We start from the raw sequence: 25303 nt of genomic DNA, 5'->3' as shown, positions 1-25303 counted from the left end.
AGGGGCTCTGGTGTCTGTCTGAGGCCCTGGTTTCCTCCCAGGAAACTGCACTTACCTTCTGTTGCTTATTACCTAATTGATGAACTATTTGAGTCTGCATGGTGCTACTTTGAGCTTCCTTAGCTTGGCCACTAGCTGAGCATTAAGGAAGTTGTGGAGAGCAGTACCTTCATGCCCCGCGCAATGATTTGGTACATTTCCAGAACGATCTTCTCCTTGTCAGGCTTCCCTCCCTCCTGCTCAGCAGCCCTTATTTTTTCTCCTCTCTCTTTCTCTGGAAATGTGGAGTTTATTGGTCTCTGCAGGGGGGAAATGATCAAAAACGTAATTATTATAAGCTGCAACCCCTGGCCAGCTGTTTGGGCTTCAGGGTGGTTCCCAGTGAGTCACTAGGGCACACCCTCTCTCTGCCTGGCTCCTCTGGGTCCCCCTGGCTTGGCCATCTGGAAAATGGGAGGATTTTTAAAGGGAGGAGGACGTTTGGGGAAGAAAACAGGCGCCTGGGAGCCTCTCTCTCTCTCTCTGTCTCTCTCGCTCTCTCTCTTTCCTAACCCCACAAACTTCTGAGAAGCCCCATGTTCCTGGCCAAACATGGAACTGTCTGGAGTGACCTGGGCGGGCTGCAGGCCTAGGCCCCCACCCAGATGGCCGCTGTGCTGCCTCTCCTAGCAAAAGCCTTTGCTGGAAGGGTGAGCAACCAGGGCCTTCTGTACAGATGACTTTGCCATCCCGGACACCATTTTAAATAGATCGACATTTCAATATGTATTTATTCTTGTTGTATATACAAAAAAATTAATAAAAAATTAAAAAAGCCCTGCTGGTGATATGCCAGGCTGAGATAAATAATGATATTTAGCAGCAACTGTGTCATTCTGTGTTGTTGACAGTAAAATAAATTAACATAATAAACATAATTTGCTCAAAAACAGCTAAGGAAAAGCAGATGGTTAGCACATTTCAGCAGGACCTGTTGGTCCAAGTTTGCACGGATGTTTAGATGTTTGTGCAGTCTGCAACAGATGCTTGCCTGGGTTCCCAGGCGCTCCCACGTGATAGGCATGGGAGGGCTCCGCGCCTCTGGCCTGGGACAGGGCCACCCCACTGCAGAGAAATGGGGTCCCCAGGAAAGGGAGCTGCCATGTGCATTGCGGCCCCAGGCCAGGGCTGGCTCAGCTTGAAGAGCGGCAGAGGCACCAGGCTGGCTTTCCCGCCAGGCAGAGCTGGAGCCTGCAAGCGCCTGGGCCATTAGCATTCATGGCCTGTCGCCTGCCCAGCGCCCATCCTTTGTGTGCCTGGAACAAGGGAGCTTTCTTCCAGGGAGGATGGCACCGAGGCACTCCAGATCCTGCAGGCGAGCTTCCCAGTGGCATTGGGGACCAGTGGGCCTTGGCCCTCCCTTTGGTTCATGCGCCCATAGCTCTGGAAAGAGAAGAAAATGTTATTTTGCAGAAGATGCCTCAGTGCCTGGGAAGCAGAGGAGGGCTGCAGATTTATTTTATTCTGCAGATTGGAGGGGATAGGACCTGCAGATCCCCACCATCAGGACCCCGGGGTCCCTGGCTCTACCAGGCAAATAGTCCGTGTTAGTAGCCTCCTGGGAAGGAGCATTTTTCCTGAGGGCAGAGGTGAAGGCTGAGGCCCCCAGCGATGGGCGATGGCATTTCAACCTGTCCTTCTGAAACAGGGCAGAAACAGGGACTCATGAGAAAGATGACGTTGGGATTTCTGCTCAGAAACCTCACTACCCCACCGCAGGAGGGCTGAGGGCTCCCTCCCACCCAGCACTGGGATGCCAGGGCAGGTCACTGAAAAGGGCAGCCCTTCCTGGAGTTTGGATGCAGCTCCAAAAGCTCCTGGGAATTCCCGTGCTGCCTGAGCAGTGCTGTAGGCAAAGCCCCCATGGTCCATACTTGAGAGTTCAGATATAGGCTAGACATGGTTTCTGGTAGAAAGGAGCTTATTATTATTATTATTATTATTATTATTATTTTTAGAGATGAAGTCTCAGTCTGTCTGTCACCCAGGATGGAGTGTAGTGGTGCCATCATAGCTTGCTGCAGCCTCCCACGTCTGGGCTCAAGCAGCCTTCCCCACATCAGCCTCCCAAGTAGCTGGGACCCCAGAAACCCCGCGACCCCACACCTGGCTAATTTTGCTGTGTGGTTTGTGCTTGCACCGGTGCCTCGGCCTCCCTTTGCAGGCCTCCCTGCCACGTTGGGACCCTCCCCGTGGGGCTTACCCGCCAGAGGGACTAGAAGCAGGGACCCCAGAAACCCCAGGACCCCACACCTGGCTAATTTCAAAAAAATTTTTTTAGAGATGGGGGTCTCACTGTGTTGCCTTGGCTGGTCTCAATCTCCTGACTTCAAGAGATCCTCCCACTTCGGCCTCCTGAGTTTGTGGGATTACTGGTGCACACCACCATGCCCCACCTGCTAGAAAAGAGTTTAGAGTAGGAGACCCAACTGGATATAAAATAGCTGGAAAGACAGATGCCCTGTTGTAGGACAGGTTAAGCATCTGTAGCTCCACCACAGAGCTGTTAGCATGGCACAGTCACCCAGTCTGAGTCTGGGATCCTGGGTATAGGTGTGCTTAGCACCATGCCTGGTATGTGCCACATGCCCAGTAAATGGTAGCGGTTGTTAATCCTGACTGCTGCGTCGAAGACAGTTTTATGGGAAGAACAGCTTGCCCCCTGAGTCCAGAGGACAATTAGGACCTTTTCCAAGTGTCTAACAGGCCCCTCAAACATGGCCAAGACTTGAGGATCGGGCCCCAGTTCATTCCTTATGGAGTCATCCCACCTCTGGAAATACCCCTGCCATCTATCCTGATGTTCAGCCAAAAACTGGAGGCCATTATTTCATTCTTTCTTTTACCAACCCCCACATCAGATCTCATCTGCAAGCCTTGTCAACTCTACATCCAAAAAGCACACTGCATCCCCCAACTCACCATCTTCCCCTTGCTCTACCACAGCCGTGGTTCAAGCCACCTTACTCTCTCCAGCTCCTGAGCAGCTGCTGATGGATTTGCTCTACTCGAAGTCCTATAATCAGAGCATGCTGATTAAAACCCACTCTGTCAGGCCAGGCTCTCTGGGAAGCAGAAGGCAGGATGCAGTTGGAAAGGAAAGGAGTTTACCAGGGGAGACCTGCAGAGTATGCAGAAGAGAGGAAGCACAAGGAGGCAGGGAGAGCCTTCAGACCAGCATGCGGGTCTGACCCCCGGAGAAGAGAGAGCTGAAGGAAAGAGGATAGGGTAGGAAGAGCTTCAGGCCACACTGCAGCTCTGAGAAAGTCCAGCCAGACCAGCAAGGAGCTTCCCATCGGAGTCCAGGCTCATGCACCCCTGTAGAGGTTGGTCTTTGGGCGGAGTATGGCCGCAGGTCAAACACTGCAGGAGGATCTTGGTGGCACTGCACTTGGAGGCTGTCCACTGCCTGCTCTGGTCCCAGCAGGTCCTCTCTTGAAGTGCTAGCTGAGCAGTGCCCCCATGGCTCCCACATTCACCATTGGGTTCCCCTTGCCCTTGGGGCAATACAACCTGGCTCACAGAACTCCTACCTACCTTAGTGCCCTCACCTTCCCCGCCCTGCAGTGGGGAAGTGCTCCAACCCCAGATCCTCAAACAAGCCAAACTTCCCCCAATGTTATGGCTTTTCTGTCTGTCTGGATCATTGATCTCCTTATTCCTCCAATGGCTGGCTTCTTCTTGCAATTCAGATCTCAGTTCAGTGTCAGCAGAGCCTTCCCTGGATCTTCCACTCTTATGCATCCCCCTAATCATTCTCTTTCATAGCATCTTATTTCAGTCTTGCAGAGCCTTTATCATTGTCTGATTTTCTTCCTCCTCCTTCTCTTCTTCTTCCTCCTCCCTTCCCCTCCTCCCCTTCCTCCTCCCCTCCTCCTCTTCCTCCTCCTTCTGCTTCTTATCCTTCTCATTCTCCTCCTCCCCTTCCTCCTTCCCTCCTCTTCCTCCTCCTTCTTCTTCTTATCCTTCTCCTTCTTTTTCTCCTTCTCCCTCTCTTTCTCCTCCTCCTCCTCTTCTTCTTTCTCCTCCTCTTCTTCTTCCTCTTCTTCCTCCTCTCCTTCTTCCTCTCCTTCTTATTCGCCTTCCTTTCCTCTTCTTCCCCTTCTCCTCCCTCTCCCTCTTCTTTTCTTTCTCCTTCTCATTCTTTCTTTCTCCTCCTCCTTCTCTTCTTCTTCATCTTCTCCTTCCTCTTCCTCCTCCTCTTGTTATTCCCCTTCCCCCCTCCTTATCCTTCTTCTTCTCCTTCTCCCCTTCCTCCTCGTACTTCTCCCCCCATCCTCCCACTCCTCATTCTTTTCATATGTGTGTATTCAATGTCACTTTTGAGATCAGAGGCCTTCTCTGACTTGTTATCACTGTGATCCTAAAACAGTACTTAATACACAGCAGGCACACAAACACAGGAATACACAGGTGCAAAGGCAAGACCTGCAAAAGCTGGAGCACCAGGATTTAGTAGTTGAGTGTTCTGGGCAAGGTTCTGGCAACTTTTCAGATACAAAGAATTGGGTGCTGAATGTTTGCAGGCTTCTACTCTGCTCTCCTGGGTGCCTTAGGCAAATCTAATAGGAAAACACAGGGTGCCACACACTGAAGGTATCTAAACCTTTATCAGTTCTTTTTCTGTTGATTATACCAGACTACCTGAAACTGCATAATTTACAGAGAAAAATATTATTACTTCTGAGAAGTCCAAAGTCAAGGGACCACATCCCGTGGGGGTCTTCATGCTAGTGGGGACTCTGCAGAGTCCCAAGGCAGCACAGGGCATCCCATGGTGTGCTCATTATATGGCTGGTGTCCTAACATGCTATACTCAAGTCTTTCTGCCTCTTCTTATAAAGCCTGCAGGTCCACTCCCATAATAACCCATTAATCCATCAATCCTTTAATCCATTATGAAAGCAGATCCCTTATGATTCCATCACCTCTTAAAGGCCCCACCCCTCAATACTGCCAAATTGGGGACTAGGTATCAACATGAGTTTTGGAGGGGCTGTTCAAACCATAGCAATCTTTTAGGGCTTTTAGCCTAACAACTAATGTGATGTGTAGACATGCTAAGGAGGGATGGATCAGAACTTCTTTCCTCAACAGCCCTTCTCTCACAGTAGCTTTTGAAAATCCTTTAGCATAAAAGGTTTGCTTTTGTTGTCTAACTCAAGAGATAGTTTCACCTGTTGGTAATTTAGTTATCAGTGGATTTGGTTCTAGAACATTCTAGTATTGCTTATGGTCTAAATGTTAGTGTCCCCCCAAAATTCATATATTGGAACCTAATGCTCAATGTAATAGTATTGACAGGCAGGGCCTTTTGGGAAGTGATCACATCATGAGGCTTCCGCCTGCATGAATGGGATTAGTTCCCTGATACAAGAGGTTGAAGGGAGCTTCCTGGCTCTTCTGCCATATGAGGACACAGCAAAAGGCACCATCTATGAAGTGGAGAGCAAGCCCTCTCCAGACACCAGATCTGCTGGTGCCTTGATCTTGGACTTCCCAGCCTCCAGAATGGTTACCAATAAATTTCCGTTGTTTATAAATTACCCAGTTGAAGGTATTTTTTTACAGCCGCCCAAACAGACTAGAACAAGTAATTTGCCCTGTGGACTTGAGCAAGTCACTGAATCTCTCTCTAAGCTTGTTTCTCCAGCGGCAAACTAAAGGAATGTTTATTTCATTTTTTCTATGTCTTTATGGATAAAGGGAAGATGTGTGAACATTTTATGGGACGCTACTTTTGGGAAGCAGGATCTCATGTATTCTCCCAACCTCATTGCGCTATTGAGGTGGCTGCCATTCTGCCTCTATCTTAATCCTTCCCCAGGGCAGTGGTGGAGATGGGGTAAGAGCTGGACAATAGAGACGGGGGAGAACAAGTCCCCTCCCATGCCAGACTTAAGTTGCTGCAGAGAGATACACTCTTCTTTCTTTATTTTTCTTTTCTTTTTTGTTTTTTGTTTGATTTTTAGAGATAGAGTCATGCTCTATTGCCCAGGATGGAGTGCAGTGGTCTGACCCTAGCTCACTGTAACCTTGAACTCCTGGGTTCAAGCGATCCTCCTATCTGAGCCTTCCAAGTAGCTAGGATTACAAGTCATACAACTAATGCTCATTATTGTTTTTATTTTTTAATTTTTTGGTAGAGGCAAGGTCTCACTATGTTGCCAAGGCTGATCTCGAACGCCTGGCCTCAAACAATCCTCTCGCATCAGCCTCTCAAAGCACTGGGATTATAGGTGTGAGCCACTGCCCCTAGCCTTGAGCTACACTTTTCCAGCATAATTCTTATTTTGTGGGGGCAGTGGGAGGGTCATTCTCTACAAAGTCTTCTTTCTGACATTTACAAATAAATGTTTCCAATTAATATTTATATACCTAAACAAGTAAAACCTCCCTGCTGGAACCAAACCCAGCAACAGCCTTAAAAACCCTGAAATTTCCAATTATCCCAAATCCTCTTGACTAGCAGAACACAGCCCTCTCAGCACTGTATGTGCTGTGCTAGCGAATCATCCCAAAACTATTACAAAAATCTCAGCCGGGCCGTGGCAGCTGCAGCACAGATGTTCTGCATAGTGGCAGGAGCATTGTTCAGTATCAATAAACACCACCTCTGAGACATAAAACGTGAGAGTCGAGCTAGAAATGGTGATAACAAGAGCCATGAAGACCATTTGCAGGGAAATGGAGTGAGACCCAGGGCTGAGAGGGAACCCCTCCCTCTCCGTGCAGGACGCCCAATTTCAGAGCATGCTGTGATGGGAGCACTAAGGGCTGCCTGGCCCAGTCTCGGATCTGAGTGCTTAATGGCCAGTTTGCTCTTTGAGAGGGGTACCCAGAGCCCAGTGCTATACCTATACCCCACAATTTGTGGTTCCCAAGCCCTGAGCCCACCCTCTGGTGTTTGTCCGCCTAAAGATGTAACTCTGCAGGTGCTGGTTTCTGAAGGCTCACGCTGTCCTCAGCTCCAGATGTTGTGGGCTGGCTGTAGCCAGTTTAAAAGCAGTAACTCCTGGCCGGGCATAGTGGCTGACACCTGTAATCATAGTAGTTTAGGAGGCCGAGGCAGGCAGATCACTTGAGGTCAGGAATTCCAGACCAGCCTGGCCAACATGGTGAAACGCTGTCTGTACTAAAAATACAAAGACAACAAAGCTGGGCACAGTGGAAGCCTGTAGTCCCAGCTACTTGGGAGGCTGAGGCACAAGAATCACTTAAACCTAGGAGGTGGAGGTTGCAGTAAGCTGAGATTGTGCCACTGCACTCCAGCCTCTTCTTCTGGGCCACTCAGGAGAAAATAGGGGATCGGGGCAGAGGTGTTGGCCTGGGCTTCTTGTCCTTCTGATCTTTGACCAGATTCCCATATGTGCGTGTGCCTGCCTGTTTTCTTAGCACTCGTTGAGATATTTGCAGGCCCTATAGAGTTCTCAAGGTGTCACCTCCATTCTCAGAAGACAGGTGCAGCACTTGGAGCCCTGCCCCCTCGTCTGGGCAGGTGTGCTAAACAGGTGGTGCATCCCCAAGACAGCACCTGTTCCTCCCTTCTGAGCACCTCTGCCTCAGGTGAGGCATGCATTGGGGATTCCAAGCTTTCAGGCTTATTAGATTAAATGAGATTGAATTATTAGTGAGACTGGAGGCTGAGGCTGGGCTTGAGGGGAGATCAAGGTTTTGGTGCTGGGCATGGATTGGCTTAAGCCAGAAGCTTCCTCTCCTGGCTCCTGCTAACTGCTCTGAGAATACACATAGGTATTGGAGCCACCCTCCTGGCCCCTGGCCTCACCCCGGGGCCTCACCTTGGGCCTAGAGCTGAGGTGCCCCTTCTTGATCTGTTGCCAAACACCAGCCTTAACCAGAGCTCCGTCAGCCTCTCGGCGTGTGTCCTGAGGGCAGCTGAGGGAACACACCATAACACAAGCGTTTTCCCAAGCCTTTTCAGATTAATAACTGCCATTTAAAAATAATTAGAAGTGATTGATAATTAATTTCAGAAATAGCCCTTGCCAAATAACTCATTAAATGGAATCTCCCTGGTGCCAGTTCTGCTCGCTGTCAGGCTTTCAGCCCTCGGGAAAAGGATGCTGAGTTTGATCAAAGTTTCCAGTCGGAATCGTTGCCATCACTGGCTGCTTTTGTGATCCCTGGGCCATCTGATGTCCCAGCAGAGTCTGGACTCTGCAGGGAACCTGCAGGCTGGGATTGTGGGGCAAGGTAGGGGAGGGTTCCCGCAAGGAGTTGTGGGGAGGGTTTGTGTCTCTCCTTCTGGGACTCAAAGCAAAGCTGAGAAATTCTCCTTTCTATGCGTGTGTCTTCCTGGTCTCTGCTTCCAATTGCTGGGCAAAATGCTGATATGAGAATAAAAATCCAAGCGGCCGGGGCATCTTTCCAATCGTTCAGCATCAGCCCATGGGTAAAGTGGCAGCTGATGCTCCCTGGGGTCTGTGGTTGGCCTGGTAGGCTGGGCTCTGGGCTTCTGTCCTCTGGAAATTTCTGGCAGGACAGTGGTCCTCTGAAGATGGACTTACACCACCAAGTGTCTGCTGACTGGGCGGGTGAGAGTGTGAAATGGGGCTCCACGGAGCTCTGTGGGAGACAGAAAGGAGTGGCGTGGCGGACCACCATTTTCTTCCTTCTCTTTCCCAGCTTGGCCAGTGGTTGGCTCTGTTTGTGCCAGATACTGCTTTGCTGTGCCTCCTGGGAGCAAGGCCCCTGTCACTAGCGAGACCCCAGAGACACAAAGAGCTGTGACACAGGCCCCCCGCTTGGGCAGCTCCTGGTCCAGCTGGAGAAATAAGATGTATGCATACGTGAGGAATCAAAACAACAAAAGCCCTCCATTGAGGACACCCATTGTGATGTCCCTTGAGGGGTTTGGGTTCTGGTAAAAGTGCAAGAGAGGAAGAAAGCCCGTATTTTGTGATCCTGGAAATTCTTCACACAGGAAATCAGATTTGAGCTTTGTCCTAAAAGCATAGTAGGATTTGGAAGAAGGTGTGTGTGTGTGTCTTTGTGTGTGTATATGTGTATGTGTGTATGTCTGTGTTTGTATATGTCTATATCTGTGTGTGTATGCATGTGTCTGTATGTGTGTGTATTTGTGTTTGCCTGTGTGTATATGTGTGTGTCTGTGTGTATATGTGTTTGCCTGTATGTCTATGTACGTGTGTGTGCCTGTGTGTCTGTGTGTATGTGAGTCTGTGTGTGTATGTGTTTCTGTTTATGTGTGTATGTGTCTGTGTGCATGTGTGTCTGTGTGTATACATATGAGTGTCTGTGTGTATGTGTGTGTATGTGTATATGTGTGTGTAAGTGTGTATGTGTGTGTGCATGTGTGTATGCGTATGAGTGTCTGTGTGTATGTGTATATGTGTATGTGTGTATGTCCGTGTGTATGTGTGTGTATCTGTGTGTCTGTATGCATGTGTGTGTCTGTGTGTATGTGTATGAGTGTCTCTGTGTGTGTGTATATAAGTGTGTGTCTATGTGTGTCTGCGTGTATGTGTCTGTGTGCATGTGTGCGTCTCTGTGTGTGTATGTGTATGAGTGTGTGTATATGTGTTTATGTGTGTCTGTGTATATATGTGTGTGTCTGTGTGTGTGTGTTTATATGTGTGTATGTGTGACAGGGATAGAGAAGTATAAGTGCCCATGGGGACAGCACAGGGTGCGTCAAGGTCGTGGGTTCACCTGTTGGGGGGGTGTGAGGAATGGTGGGAATCTGGCTGGAGAGGTGGGTCAGGGTCAGCCCATGGAGGGCCTTGGAGGGTGGACTTTAATCTGACAGAAACCTTGTTTGGAAGGAAGTGATGAGATCAGGATGTGATTCCAGGGCTCTTTCACTGGAAGGGACCATAGAGAAGTGTCTGCCAGCCTGATGTGTGATGCATCAGGGCACTCTGGCTATGGGGCGCAGGATGGATTATTGACATGCACCACAGTCTCCTCAGTCTGCAACTCTGAGCTACTGAAGGACACACTGCACCCCCAAAAGCTACTGTTCAGTATTACGCTACAAATGACATAAAAACCTAAAATAATAATGCCTTAAGGTTTATTTGTTCTCACATTCTGAAAGTTCAGGGGTAGGCAGTTTAGAGATGATATGGTATTCTGTGGCCCTGGCGATCCATATGCTTCCAGCTTGTGGATCTGCAGTGCATGCCTTTTATTCCCAACAGCTTCTCATGGTCCATGATGGCTGCTGCAACTCCAGCCTTCACGTTCCCATTCCAGGCAACAGGAAGGAGGAAGGGATGAAGCAGGAAGAGAATGGAAGACTAAACAGGGTCATCAATTCCTTCACACTTTTTCCATTGACAAGTGGAGTCTATGTCTCCTCATCTTGAATCTGTCTGTGACTACTTGGTTCACTGGAAGGTGGCAGAAGTGATGTTACACCAGTTTCCAAGTTCATGTCTTAAGAAAATGGCAGGCCGGGCGCGGTGGCTCACGCCTGTAATCCTAGCACTTTGGGAGGCCGAGACGGGCGGATCACGAGGTCAGGAGATCGAGACCATCTTGGCTAACACGGTGAAACCCCGTTTCTACTAAAATTACAAAAAAAATTAGCCGGGCGTGTTGGCGGGCGCCTGTAGTCCCAGCTACTTGGGAGGCTGAGGCAGGAGAATGGCATGAACCTGGGAGGCGGAGCTTGTAGTGAGCCGAGATCGCGCCACTGCACTCCAACCTGGGAGACACAGCGAGACTCCGTCTCAAAAAAAAAAAAAAAAGAAAAAAAAAAAGAAAATGGCAGCTTCCACACTCTTTAGGAACATTCTCTCTGGAAACCGTGAGGTGCCATGTGATGCACCTGACCACCCTTCCAGCCATCCCCATTAAAGTGCCAGGGATGTGCATGAAGCCATCTTGGCCCCTGTAGACCAGCCCATCCATCATCTATCACCAAGTGACCTCAGTAGAGGAAAAAATCATATCACCTCTTTGAGCCCTAACCAAGTTTCTGACCCAGAAAATTGTGAAAAACAGTAACAATGACTGGCATTTTAAACCACTAAGTAATGGAATTTTGAACGTTAAGTTTTGCAGCAATAGATAACCTGAAGAGAATTTGCTAGATGGAAGTGGATTGCTGCCGTAACAGAAACCTAACACATGGCCTTGGTTTTGAGATGAGGCACTGGGCAAAAGCTGAGAGGACCTCATGAAGATAGTTTTTTGTTGTTTTGTTTTGAGACAGGGTCTCACTCTGTTGCCCAGACTGGCATGCAGTGGTGCGATATTGGTTCAGTGCAACCTCCATCTCCCAGGCTCAAGCAATTCTCCTCCCTCAGCCTCCCAAGTAGCTGGGATTACAGGCATGTGCCACTACCACCTGGCTAATTTTTTTTTTTTTTTGTATTTTTAGTACAGATGGGGTTTCACCACATTGCCCAGGCTGGTCTGAAACTCCTGACTTCAAGTGATCCAGCCGCCTCGGTCTCCCAAAGTGCTGGGATTACAGGTGTGAACCACCATGCCCGGCCAAAGATTGTTAATAAAAGCTGGAAGGACTCCAAAGATTCTGTTCACAAGAGCTTAGAGGAGAGTGAGGAAAACATTACTGGAGGCTGAACAGAAAGCTTGGACACCCTGTCACCTGTGGTAAACTGGAAAATAGGAAAGTACCTGATGAACTCAGGGATCTTCAGAGAAGAATCCAGGCAGAGATAGAAGACACTGCTGGCTTCTCATACCTGCCTATGATAAGCTATAGGAAGAAAGAGTGAACTAAGGAAAGAACTACCAGGGTGCAGAGCAGAGCTCAGAGCGAGTGCAAAGGAGCCAGGACCTTCTGGGTGTGATAACAAACCTGTTTCTCATCTCCATCCTGTCTCAGCAAAAGTGTCACAGTAAGAAATGGCTTCAGGACAAAGATCAAATCTTTGTACAGAATGACCTTGGAGTGAAGATTTCATTGAGTATGACTGTAAGACTTTAATAACTGCCAAAATATTTAAGGATATGACATGCCTGGATACTGGAAGGTGGGGGCTTCTAAGAGTCTTAAAAGCATGCTTTATAGACTTTCTCAGACAATACAGCTTTAAAGAATTTAAATGCTATTAGCATTGCTCACAATAGCTTTGCCTATTGCTAAAGGTGGAGAAAGATCTGACATGGAAAGAAATGTGACTTTTCTTTAATGGAATTGACCACTGATTGGTATATGGGTAACCCACGAAGTTTTTAAGGGAATTGTATCAGCTTGGACTAAAAGGATAAATGTAGTACAAAATGAATTTTATCCTGCTGGAATGTTGAGCCTTTTATTCCCAGCAGCTTCTCATGGTCCAAGATGGCTGCTGCAACTCCAGTCTTCACATTCCCATTTCAGGCAACAAGAAGGAAGAAGGGATGAAGCAGAAGAAGTATGGAAGACTAAAGAGAACCATCAATTCCTTGACACTATTTCTATTGACAAGTGGAGTCTATGTTCCCTCCTCTTGAATCTATGACTACTTTGTCCACTGGAAGATGGCAGAAGTGATGTTATACCAGTTTCCAAGCTCAAGTCTTAAGAAAATGGCAGCTTCCACACTCTTTAGGAACATTCTTTCTGGAAGCCATGAGCTGCCATGTGATGCACCTGACCACACAGCTAACAACATTCCAGCAGGAATCCAGCTCAGCTGGGAACAGTCTGAGAAGAATACTTCTCTGTGAAGACTTATTATTTCTTATTTCTTTTTTCAGCTGCCATTTCTTATGAAGAAACAGTCAGAAGCCACTGGGAGTCACTCCCAGAAAGCAAGATTTTGCTTTAATCAAGGAACTGGAGACATGGGCTTGACTGGATTTCCAAATTGCTATGGACCAATCATGGCTAATGCCTCCTTTCCCTGTCCCTTTTGAATAGACAGTGTTAATTGGAGTTTCCCTATCCAGCTATTACCCTTGTCGTTAAATGGAGTGTGGGGTGGTAGGGACATGTCATTATTTCTCTACCTCACAGGTCTTCAGAACAGGCAGAACCAGACTTGTGGAGCTGCTCCTGAAGAAACACACCCAGATGGACCTGGACCTGCTCTAGGAAATAAGATCCTGGACCTCGAACCTGAGCCTGAAGCTGTAAAGGGAAGAGACTTGGAAAGGGGAAAGAGTCTTTGTATTTCATATATGGAAATAATGTAAATAATTTTCCATTATTGACAGAGGGCGGCCTTGGTGGATTAAACAGAAGGGTGAGTTCTTTGACACTCACCCACTATGCTTGGGATGTGGATCCCAAACTAACTGGATTTGATGGTGAGAGGTGACAAAGTGCTAGCAGCCCTTGCTCACTCTCGGCACCTCCTCAGGCCACAGTGTCCACTCTGGCCACGCTTGAGGAGCCCTTCAGCCTGCTGCTGCACTGTGGGAGCCCCTCTCTGGGCTGGCCAAGGCCGGAGCCAGCTCCCTCTGCTTGCAGGGAGGTGTGAAGAAAAAGACATGGGTGGGAACTGGGGCTGTGCGCAGCACTCGCAGGCCAGCGTGAGTTCCGGGTGGGCGCGGGCTCAGTGGGCCCTGCACTCGGAGCGGCCAGCCGGCACTGCCAACCCCGGGCAGTGAGGGGCTTAGCACCTGGGCCAGCAGCTGCAGAGGGTGCGCCGGGTCCCCCAGCACTGCCAGCCTGCCCACACCACACTTGAATTCTCACTGGGCCTCAGCCGCCTCCCCATGGGGTAGGGCTCTGGACCTGCAGCCCGCCATGCCTGAGACCCCTCATGGTGGGCTCCCACGTGGCCTGAGCCTCCCCAACAGGCACTGCCCCCTGCTCCATGGAGCCCGGTCCCATCAACCACCTAAGGGCTGAGGAGTGCAGGCGCTGTGGCGCAGGACTGGTGGGCAGCTCCGCCCGTGGCCCTGGCATGGGATCCACTAGGGGAAGCCAGCTGGGCTCCTGAGTCGGGTGGGGACTTGGTGAACTTTTATGTCTAGCCAGAGGATTGTATATGCACCAATCAGCACTCTGTGTCTAGCTCAGGGTTCGTGGATGCACCAATCAGCACTCTGTATCTAGCTAATCTGGTGGGGACTTGGAGAACTTTTATGTCTAGCTAAAGGATTGTAAATGCACCAATCAGCACTCTGTGTCTAGCTCAAGGTTTGTAAACGCACCAATCAGCATTCTGTGCCTAGCTCAAGGTTTGTAAACGCACCAATCAGCACCCTGTGTCTAGCTCAAGGTTTGTAAACTCACCAATCAGTGCTCTGTGTCTAGCTAATCTAGTGGGGACTTGGAGAACTTTTACATCTAGCTAGAGGATTGTAAATACTCCAATCAGCACTCTGTGTCTAGCTCAGGGATTGTAAACGCACCAATCAGCACCCTGTCAAAATGGACCAATCAGCTCTCTGTAAAACAGACTAATCAGCTCTCCGTAAAATGGACCAATCAGCTCTCTGTAAAATGGGCTAATCAGCAGGATGTGGGTGGGGTCAGATAAGGGAATAAAAGCAGGCTGCCCGAGCCAGCAGCGGCAACCTGCTCGGGTCTCCTTCCACACTGTGGAAGCTTTTTTCTTTTGCTCTCTACCATGACTCTTGCTTCTGCTCACTCTTTGGGTCCACACTGCCTTAAAGAACTGTAACGCTCACCGTGAAAGTCTGCAGCTTCACTCCTGAAGCCAGCGACACCACGAACTCAGCAGGAGGAATGAACAACTCTGGACGGGAGGAACGAACAACTCCAGACGATCCGCCTTAAGAGCTGTAACACTCACCGCGAAAGTCTGCAGCTTCACTCCTGAAGCCAGTGAGACCACGAACCCACCAGAAGGAAGAAACTCTGAACACATCGGAACATCAGAAAGAACAAACTCCGGACACACGATCTTTAAGAACTGTAACACTCACCTCGAGGGTCTGCAGCTTCATTCTTGAAGTCAGCAAGACCAAGAACCCACCAATTCCGGACACAATGGGGTTGCATTTGAGGCAACTTTATAGCCCAGTTTAAATGTAAATGAAAGCATTATAGGTTAATCCTTGAGGTCTATCAATAATCTAGATCTTCAGTTCTAGAAAATCCAAGCTGGGCTCTGAGAGTCGTAAGTCAACAACGTTGCATACAGAAGAAACAGAGAGAGAGAGAGAGAGAGAATCACCAAACGGAAGAATGACTGATGGACTTCACTGTGGTATGAAGGTAAAATATAAAACGAAATTAAAAAAAAAGACTGACCAAGCCCCAGGTCTGCGTGTACCCAGCTCGGCTTTCCACTGGGGCTCCAGGGGGTGCCCCTCACTGGGGAAGGTGACTCAACCTAATAGACACTGCTTTAATCGTTGAGGAACCGCATACATGGAAGTCCAGCAGCAGGAGTTTGAGAGCTGCAGGCAGGAAGCAGAGAGCTAGGGAGCAGGTAATGAGATGGGGTTCCTGCTATGGGCTGGGGTTTCCAGCCCCCCTGAGCTGTTCCCACGGGAGGCCCCATGTGAAGCACCACATGGAGGTTGTCCCGGGGCTGGGGACCTTTGTGTAACCCTGCCACGAAGTCCTCTTCTGTTCCATCACCGTGTACTCTCGCCTTATGTTTTTCTTGTAGCTCTCTGGCTGCACCAATTTTTTTTTGAGACAGGGTCTTGCTGTCACCCAGGCTGGAATGCAGTGACACAATCATAGCTCACTGCAGCCTCAAACTTCTGGGCTCAAGTGATCCTCGTGCCTCAGCCTCTCGAATAGCTAGGACCACAGCAGGCACGCCCCTCTCCCTGCTAATTGTGTGTGTGGTGTGTGTGTGTTTGTAGAGATGGGAGCCTTGCTATGTTGTCTATACTAGTCTGGAACTCCTGGCCTCAAGCGTTCCTTCTGCCTTGATCTCTCAAAGTGCTGGGATTACAGGTGTGAGCCACCATGCCCAGTCCTGCACCCAATTTTATGGGCTCTTCTGTTCTTCTAAATTAATGCTAATCTCGGTGTCCAAGCCACTGTTTAGAAATGATGATTACACCAAGATTCCAAGTCACGGCCTATGTGAATTCCACTGTGGAGGAGGGTGATCACATGCAGGAGACGGTCCCTGAATGCTGTTTTAGCCACTTGGGCCCAGAAATTCCCTGTTGCACACTCTCCATTTGCCAGAAATTTGGTTATTTGTTTAAACTCTTAAGTAACTGAACTAAATGGATTCTATTACATCAATCATAATTGCTTCAAATTAAACAATAAAAACATTTTACTGTTTTTCTACACCCTAGGTATTATAAAGAAAGTAAAGCAAGGAGTGCCAGTTTAAGCGCCTGGAGCTAAGGTTCCTTTTGGGGAGAAAAGCTGGAGTTGTCAAATATGCAGATGCGAGTGGTGGCTGTTTTTCCCTGTTGTGGAAGTGTGACAACCCAGGACTGCGGCCACAAAGGAAGGATGGAGGAAAACGAGGAGGCAGGAGAGCTGTTCCTGCTAGCGAGCGGTCGCGTTAAGAATTGGCCCACAAGTCTGGTCTTTATTTTGCCTTCATAATTTTTTCCTAAAATGAACAAATGCCCTGCTATAGAAATATCAACATTTTCCAAATGACATTTCAGGTGGAGTCCATTGAACTGCATTTCTGAAAAAGTACTTAAAACCGAACTTCAGAAGCAGATGTCAGCATTTTGGACCCTCCTGACATGATTAAAGGTGCAGGTGGCAGCTGGCGCTGGGGAGGGGACAGGGCGGGAGCTGGCACAGGCCAGGAGGCAACACGGTTCATCATTCCCCCTAAAACAACCAGCACAGTTAAGGAAGTTGGGGAAAGAAGGGCCATAAACTTCAAAACACACATTTTTACTTAAAATTAGGTGTGAGCTCCCATTATAACAGGTAAACAAATGATCCCAGGCTGCCACTGCTGAAGAACCTCCCCTCCCTCTGCCGGCTCTGTGCTGATGCAGTGACCCTCTTGGGCTGCAGCAGATGAGCCCATGTCTCTCACTCTCCCTTGGGTTGGTCTCCCAAATCTGGATTATGTCCAGGGATCTCAAGCTCCGATCATTCTCTCTGGATCTCTGGGTCTCAGACAGAGTGTGCAGTGGAGCCCCAAAGCAGTCACATGTCACCTTGGGTTGGGGAAGACCGAGGGTCCCAGCCTCCTAGTGTCTCTGCTCACATTATCACCCTGGCTACCTCCATGGGCTGTCCTATCCCCTGACAGTGCTACCGGCAGGGTCCTGCCTGGAACAAGGGGCCACTCTGTAGATCCCATTTCAGGAAGAAACGTGGCCTCTCCCCTAATTGTAGGGGTGGAAGCAGAAAGGCAACCACAGGCCTTTTGTTGGCCAACAGAAAGGCTGAAGTTTGGTTCTCCCTGGTTGCATTTCAAAGAAGTCTAAAAAAAAAAACCCCTCATTTTGCCTAAGTGCTGCCTTCACATCGTGAACATGGACACTTTTATTTGTCTCTGCCCACTGGTTTCTCCACCCCACCTGCTTCTGAGGTGGTCGAATGGGAAAATTACTCATGTCCTGCTAATCAGTTCCAGGGTCAGGCACAGGACGGTGAACGGGGCCAGTTACCGCAAGAACTGATGAGCGCTTTATGACATGCTCCTCCTCCACAGGGCCGTGAACCTGGGGCCGCTCTCAGCTGCCAGTTAGGGCCTGGGCTGCAGCTGAGTGCCTTCTGGGGAGCTCTGATTCTGGGCTCACTTGGGGCTCATTTGAATGAGAACCACTAGAATAGCTTTCTACTTAGACCTGCAATTGGTGGCCAGGGTCTGATCTGGGGTAGGAAGAAGCTGTTTCTCACCACCCCCATCAGATGCTGGTGAGCCCGGCAGGACCATGGGGTGGTACATGACTCAGCTGGATTATGTGTTCAAAGGAGTATTTGATTTATTAAAGTTTGAAAATGTAAAAACCTAGTCTTTCTTATGCTTTTAAGTCCAGCTGACAATAAATCTAGCAAGTGACAGCATTTGTTTTCAGCTTCAACTGTTTGATCCCATTTTGAGCTGTCATCTCACCCAGATGGTCCATTTAAAGGCTTGGAAGCCTTCGTGGGTCCTACCTACTATTCTTAGCTTTCTCTGCAATTTGGTCCAGGCGGCAATTCGCCTCTCTGTCTCCCTTTCCGGCCAAATGCCTCATCATCCTAGAGGAAGATAAATGGCTTAGGAAACACTCAGGGTTCAAACGTGAAGTTACCTCAATTGTAAATATTGAGGCTTGGTTCTCAGTAATTTCCAGTTGCCATGTGTGCTTTGACTACGTGGCAGATGAGTCCAGGGAAAGGTGTGTCTTTCACCACGCCTAGCAGAACATTTCGGGGAAAGTGCCTCTCTGTCTCTCTGTGTCTCTCCTCTTGGCTAACTCTTCATCTGGAAGGCAGGTTAAGGTGGACCACAGACACCGCACACCTTGTCCTTAGGAGCCCCACAGTCCATCCAGGCACCCATGTCTGTCCATGGCAGAGCTGACCTCAGGGTCCGGTGGCCCCAGTCTCATCTCAGGCCTGGGCTCAAAGTGAGTTGACTCACTCACCTGGTGCTTCCCTGTCTTCTACTCAGCCACGCCGTCTGAGCCTCCCCATCTTGACCTTGACTCGAGCTGTCATTTAGAACTTATCATCAGCACATAGCTAGTCTTTTAGGATTCCTCCAGTCACATATTATATATTTTTGTATTGACGGATACTTCCCTGAAAAGTACTTTTTCAGGTGTGACTTGGAAGAGAAATTTATTGCAGGAAAGTTAGGAAACCTTCCAGCTTTAAACACACGTGCACACACACACACACACGATCCATGAACTTTTTCAATAATAGATGATTAAAGAAGTCTGTGGAGAGTTCTTAATGAGCTCCTTCTATGTTGTCTAGGAGCAATGATCGTTAAAATGATCAGGGGGGAATTGAATTATAAATTAAAGGTGTCCAGGGTGTCCCTGATCATTTATGGGCCTGAACCCCACTAATAACACGGGGCTGGGGCTGCGTGGCCTTCATCTGGCTTGTTGAAAACCAGTAGTTGTGTAAGACTCTGACTAGTTAATTTGAAAGCTGCCCTTTGGGATCGATATATTTAATTTCAAGACCTTAATTCATGAGAAAGTTTATTCAATGAGGAACAGGCACGGGGCATTGAGCAGAGCAAAGAGAAGTGTCCACCAGGCCCACTGCACCAACTCTGTGTCTTTAACAGCTCTGGGGCTGGGCACGTCATGGCTACGAGAAAGCGCATGACCGCTTCCCTGTTTGGTTTGGTTTGTGTTGTGTGTCAGGGCGCAGGGGTTTCTGCTTTCACTCAAGTTAATTTATTTTCCTTTTCCTTGGTAATTGTGAAAAAACAAAATAAAACCTCCTGTGAGCCTTTTGGAACTTCTGGAAAAGTCCCTTTGCTGTGAACCGCTGACTCTGAGAAGAGTTTTGAGCAGAGCTGGAAACCATTTTTCTGCAACCTTTTCTTTCCTGGGGTATGTCTGGGTGCACACAGGCTCCCCACAAGGCAAAGGCTGTCCCTGGATGGTTGGCAAAATGCGCCACACCAGAGTGGGTTTGTGTTGGCAGGAGGCATGAGAAAACCTTGCTGATGGCAGGGGAGGACGGCGACACCACGATGGGAGCAAAATCCTCCTCCTTACCTCTAATTACAAAGAGGAAAAAGTCACTGAAAAAGGAAGTTTAAAATGTCTTAATATAAGAGTCATATATAATCCAAAGCTACCAAAGGCCAAGTGTTTAGGGGGAAGTTTCTGGTGGTTAACCCCACTTCAGGGGGATTTAAAGTGGTTGTGATGAGGATTTGGTTCCAGGTATGCGTCCTGCCAACCTGGGTGGGTGTTCCCTTTGGTGGAGCCTCTTGAAAAATGAGGGAGTGGCTGGGTGCAGTGGCTCATACCTGTAATCCCAGCATATTGGGAGGCCAAGGAGGGAGGATTGCTTGAGCCCAGGAGTTCCAGATTGGCCTGGGCAATGTGGCAAAACCCGGGCTGTACAAAATCCATAAAAATTAGCGGGGCATGGTGGTGCGCGCCTGTAGTTCCAGCTACTTGGGAGGCTAAGGTGGGAGAGTTACTTGAGCCTAGGAGGTTGAGGCTGCAGTTAGCCATGATTGTACCTCTGTACTCCAGCCTGGGTGACAAAGCAAGACCCTGTCTCAAAACCAAAACCAAAACAAAAAAACAAATGATGGAGAGTTTTTACTAGGATTGGTCTGTTCAGGGTAGACACTGTGCCTTCAGCCTCCCTCTCTGGCTCACTGCCAGCATGTTCTTGGCTCTCTGGTCTGACTCCATCAGTGATCCCCATGGATACCCAGTCTCCTTCTGGGGCTCAAATCCTAATGCCTGTCAGACGTTGGATGCTGCCCTAGCGGGACGGCCTTGAAGACTCATTCTCTCTGCAGAGCTCTCTGGGTCTGCTTGGGCCATGGAAGGCATGCAAAGCCCTTGTGATGTAAGGCCGATTATGGCTCAGAATCTTCCAGACACTGAACTCTGCATGGCTCCCCGAGTGCAGAAACTTACCATATCTTTAGAATTCCTGTCTTTTGTTTTTCTACATTAGTACAGTTGCACAGCCCTCAGCCAGACCTTGAGAAGGTGGGAGGTGATGGAAGAAAGCTCTTCCATGGAAGCTGTGTGTACTACAGGAGGACCTTGAGGTTAATAAATGTCACTCCACATCAGCATGGACCTCTTAGACAGGTAGGAGAGATCTAAGTGGTCCCTTGGCCCTCTCATTTCAATATCTACAACATCACCTTGACCACCCCAGAACTCTCATCTTCTGAAGTCCTGCCTTGTCTGTTGTCATAGCTAGCTGTCTTAGTGGGCTCCTATAACAAAATGCCATAGGCCGGATGGCTTGCAAACAACACAGCTGGCCTGCATGGTGGCTCATGCCAGTAATCCCAGCACTTTGGGAGGCTGAGGTGGGAGGATCACTTGAGGTCAGGAGTTTGAGACCAGCCTGGCCAACATGGACAAACCCCATCTCTACCAAAAAATACAAAAATTAGCTGGGCATGGTGGTGTGCACCTGTAGTCCTAGCTACTGGGGAAGCTGAGGTGGGAGGATAGATTGAACCCGGGAGGTGGAGGTTATAGTGAGCTGAGGTTGCACCGCTGTACTCCAACCTAGGTAACAGAGTGAGATCCTGTCTCAAAAACAAAACAAAACACACACACACACACACACACAATTTATTTCTCATGATTCTGGAGCCTGGGAAGTCCCGATCGAGGCCCCAGCAGATTCTATGTCTTGTGAGAGTTTGCCCTCTGGTTCATTGACAGCCACCACCTTCTTGTTGGGTCCTTACATGGTGTAAAGGATGAGGTAACACTCTTTTTATAAGAGAACTGATATAGTTTGTTCCCTTCAAACGTCACATTGAAATGTGATCCCCAGTGTTGAAGGTGGGGCCTGGTGGGAAGTGGTAGGTCCTGGGAGCAGATCCTAGGAGTCATTGTTCTATTGGTTCATGCAAGAGCTGGCTGTTTAAAAGAGTCTGGCACCTCCTCCCCACTGTCTTGCCATGTGACACACAGGCTCCTCCTGCACCTTTCAGTATGATTGGAAGCTTCCTGAGGCCTCACCACAAGCAGATGCCAGCACAATGCTTCTCATACAGCCTGCAAAACTATGGGCCCAAATCAACCTCTTTTTTTTTTTCTTTGGAGGTGGAGTCTTGCTCTGTTGCTCAGGCTGGAGTGCAGGGGTGTGATCTAGGTTCAGTGCAACCTCCGCCTCCCGGGTTCAAGTGATTCTCCTGCCTCAGCTTCCCGAGCAGCTGGGATTACAGGCATGTGCCACCACGCCTGGTGAATTTTTGTATTTTTAGTTGAGACAGGGTTTCACCATATTGGTCAGGCTGTTCTGGAACTCCTGACCTCAGGTGATCTACCACTTTATAAATTACCTAGCCTCAGGTATTCCATTATACCAATGCATATAGATGTATACAGACCAAATCCCTTTCACGAGGTTTCTGTTCTCATGACTCAATCCCCTCCCAAAGGCTCCCCTTCCTAATGCCATCCCCTTGGGGGTTGAATGTCAGCATTTGAAGTTTGGGGAGCATTCAGACCATGGTGCTACCCATGGGACTGTTTTCTCATGGGATCTGGCACTGTCTGGGGACTGTCATATCTTTCTATGAGACCATGTCCTGCCCATTTTTTTGTTCCCTCACCTTCTCCTCTCAACCTCATAAGACCTGGTCCAGTCTTCTGCATACCCACTCCTAGAAAGCATTTAAGGTGATTCCTAAGATATAGAAAATAGAGTGAGATGAGAGAAATAATTTTCAGATTAAATAAATTCTAGTTCTTTCTAGATCTGAGAACCTAAAAGTTGATGCCTACAAGATGCCTTCCACATAGAAATACACACATGAGGCTGGGCACAGGGGCTCACGCCTGTAACCCCAAAACTTTCGGAGACTGAGGCAGGTGGATCACTTTAGGTCAGCAGTTCGAGACCAACTTGGCCAACATGGTGACCCTGTCTCTGCCAAAAAAATACAAGAATTACCTGGTTGTGGTGGCGAGCACCTGTAGTCCCAGCTATTCAGGAGCCTGAGGCAGGAGAATCACTTGAACCTGGGAGGCGGAGGCTGCAGTGAGCCGAGATCGTGCCACTGTACTCCAGCCTGGGCGACAGAGCAAGACTTTCCATCTAAAAAAAAAAAAAAAACAACCAAGAAAGAAATACACACATGAGTGCATCAAAATCTCAGAAATCACCACTAAATAACTTTTCTGTGTAGCCCCAAACCACCTGTTCCCCAAAAACTATTGAAAACAAATTTTTTTAAATGAAATTAACAGAACAGTGTCAGGGTTTGAGATGATTGATGTTGAAAGAAGCTCTACCGTGGGTAAAATGCTATCAGATAGCATCACCTGCTACAGGGAGATCTTTCATGAAAGGAAGAGTCAGTCGATGTGGCAAACTTCATTATTGTCTGATTTTAAGAAATTGCCACAGCCACCCCAAACTTCAGCAGCCACCACCCTGATTACTCAGCAGCCATCAACATCGAGACAAGACACCCCCACCAGAAAGAAGATTACAACTTGCTGAAGGATCAGATGACTGTGAGCATTTTTAGCAATAAAGAAGATCCAGGGTCTGGCACTGCACACTTGGTTATACGGAGATGCTTGTTTTTCTGCAGTTTCATACATGCGAATCTATTTCACTCACTGGATTATTTATACAGCACTTAGAGAGAGGTGTCCCGAGCTACATTTGCATCCATCATAAGGCATACCAAAACTTGGGCCTACAGGAGGTGTGCAATCCAACCTTTGGCCTGATGGAAGCCCTGCCTTGAAACTGAAAGTTGCCCAGAAAGGTTATGGGAAATGCTATAATGTTTTCATTACTCATTCCCTTGCTGCATGCCCTTAAGTCTTTTAGAATGTTTGTAGTATTTTATGGAATATCCAATTTCTGCACCAGTTAGGGATCTAGATTACAAGTGCAGAAACTAACTCTGGTGAGTTTATAAAGAAAAGACATTTAATGGGAAGATGTGAGGTGCCTGACAGCATCTGTGGGAGGTGTTGAGAGCCACACTCTGGAAATAAGCAGCAATGAGGGGCTAGGGGAGCAAGTTCACTCTGCAGGGACTTGGTCCCGTTGTGGGTGTTTATTTCCACAAGCGGGTCCTTGTCGTAGCCATCCTGGAGTCACAAAACTGCCATTTCCACAGCACTCTCTCAACCAGCTCAGTGGTGGGGCTCACCCCTTCAAGATTAAACCTGGGGTTTCAGTCAATGCCTTAAGAAGCAAACTTAGTGGCCAGGCACGGTGGCTCACACGTATAATCCCAGCACTTTGAAAGGCCGAGGCAGGCAGATCACTTGAAGTCAGGAGTTTGAGATCAGCCTGGCCAACATGGTGAAAACGTGTCACTACTAAAAAAAAAACAAACAAAAAACAAAAAACAAAAAAAATTAGCTGGGCATGGTGGGGGGGCACCTGTAAACCCAGCTATTCAGGAGGCTAAGGCAGGAGAATCGCTTGAACCCAGGAGGCGGAGGTTGTAGTGGGCCAAGATCGTGCCATTGCACTCCAGCCTGGGCCACAAGAGCAAGACTCTGTCTCACACACATGCACACACAAAAAGGAGCAAAGTTAGTGATTTAACTTTGTTTTCCTCTCACATAAACTGTCCAATTCTATTATAGGCAGCCACCTCATCCTAGAATCCCTGAAATCCTTCGTGTCCTGCACATCATTCTATGGCAGACTCAGCCCAGTCCCCCAAGCCCTGCCCTCAATAAGCACTTCAATCAGATGACCTCAGGTCATAATTTAGCTAGCTATTTCTCCACTGGGCTTCAGATTCCCATCTCAGCGTAAGGGAATTTTTCTGTCCTCAGCCAGATAACAGTCCAGCTTTCCCCTGGAGTTGGTTATGGGCAGCCCACTCACAGTTAGCAATGTCTCTTCTGCTAGATTGTAAACTTTGTGGGGGCAGGAGCTTCATCAGTCTTGTTCATTAGTGTGGGTGGTGCCATTGGCTAGAATATTGTGAGACATGCAATAGGTATTTGATCAATGTGTTGAATAAATGATTTGAATAGCATTCTGCATCACAGAACTATACTTAGGAAATTATTTACAGGAATTCTAAAATCCTCTACGTACAGCCAAATCAAAGAGCACATATATAGTTTATATTTTTTCTTCCTTTCTTTCTTTTTTTTTTTTTTTGAGACAGATTCTCACTCTGTCACCCAGGTTGTAGTGCAGTGGTGCGATCTCAGCTCACTGCAATCTCTGCCTCCTGGGTTCAAGTGATTCTTGTACCTCAGCCTCCTGAGTAGCTTAGACTACAGGTATGTGCCACCATACCCTGCTAATTTTTGTATTTTTAGTAGAGTAGAGACAGAGTTTCACCATGTTGGCCAGGTTGGTCTTGAACTCCTGACTTCAAGTGATCCACTCACCTCAGCATCCCAAAGTTCTGGGATTACAGTCGTGAGCCACTGAGCCCAAACTCAAAGAGCACAGATACAGTTTCTTTTCTTTTCTTTTTTTTTTTTTTTTTTTTTTGAGATGAAGTCTTGCTGTGTCAGCCAGTGTGGGGTGCAGTGGCATGATCTCGGCCCACTGCAACCTCCGCCTCTGGCTCAAGCCTCAGCCTCCTGAGTAGCTAGGACTACATGTGCTTGCCACCATGCCTGGATAATTTTTATATTTTCAGTAGAGATGGGGTTTCACCATGTTGGCCATGCTGGTCTCAAACTCCTGACCTCAAGTAGTCTGCCTGCCTCGGCCTCCCAAAGTGCTGAGATTACAGACATGAGCCATCGCACCCGGCATAGATATCGTTTCTAAGGGAGCAGT

Source organism: Pan paniscus, chromosome 8, assembly GCF_029289425.2.
Source record: "Pan paniscus chromosome 8, NHGRI_mPanPan1-v2.0_pri, whole genome shotgun sequence".
In the NCBI taxonomy this organism is placed as follows: domain Eukaryota; kingdom Metazoa; phylum Chordata; class Mammalia; order Primates; family Hominidae; genus Pan; species Pan paniscus.
This window is presented reverse-complemented; position numbering follows the sequence as displayed.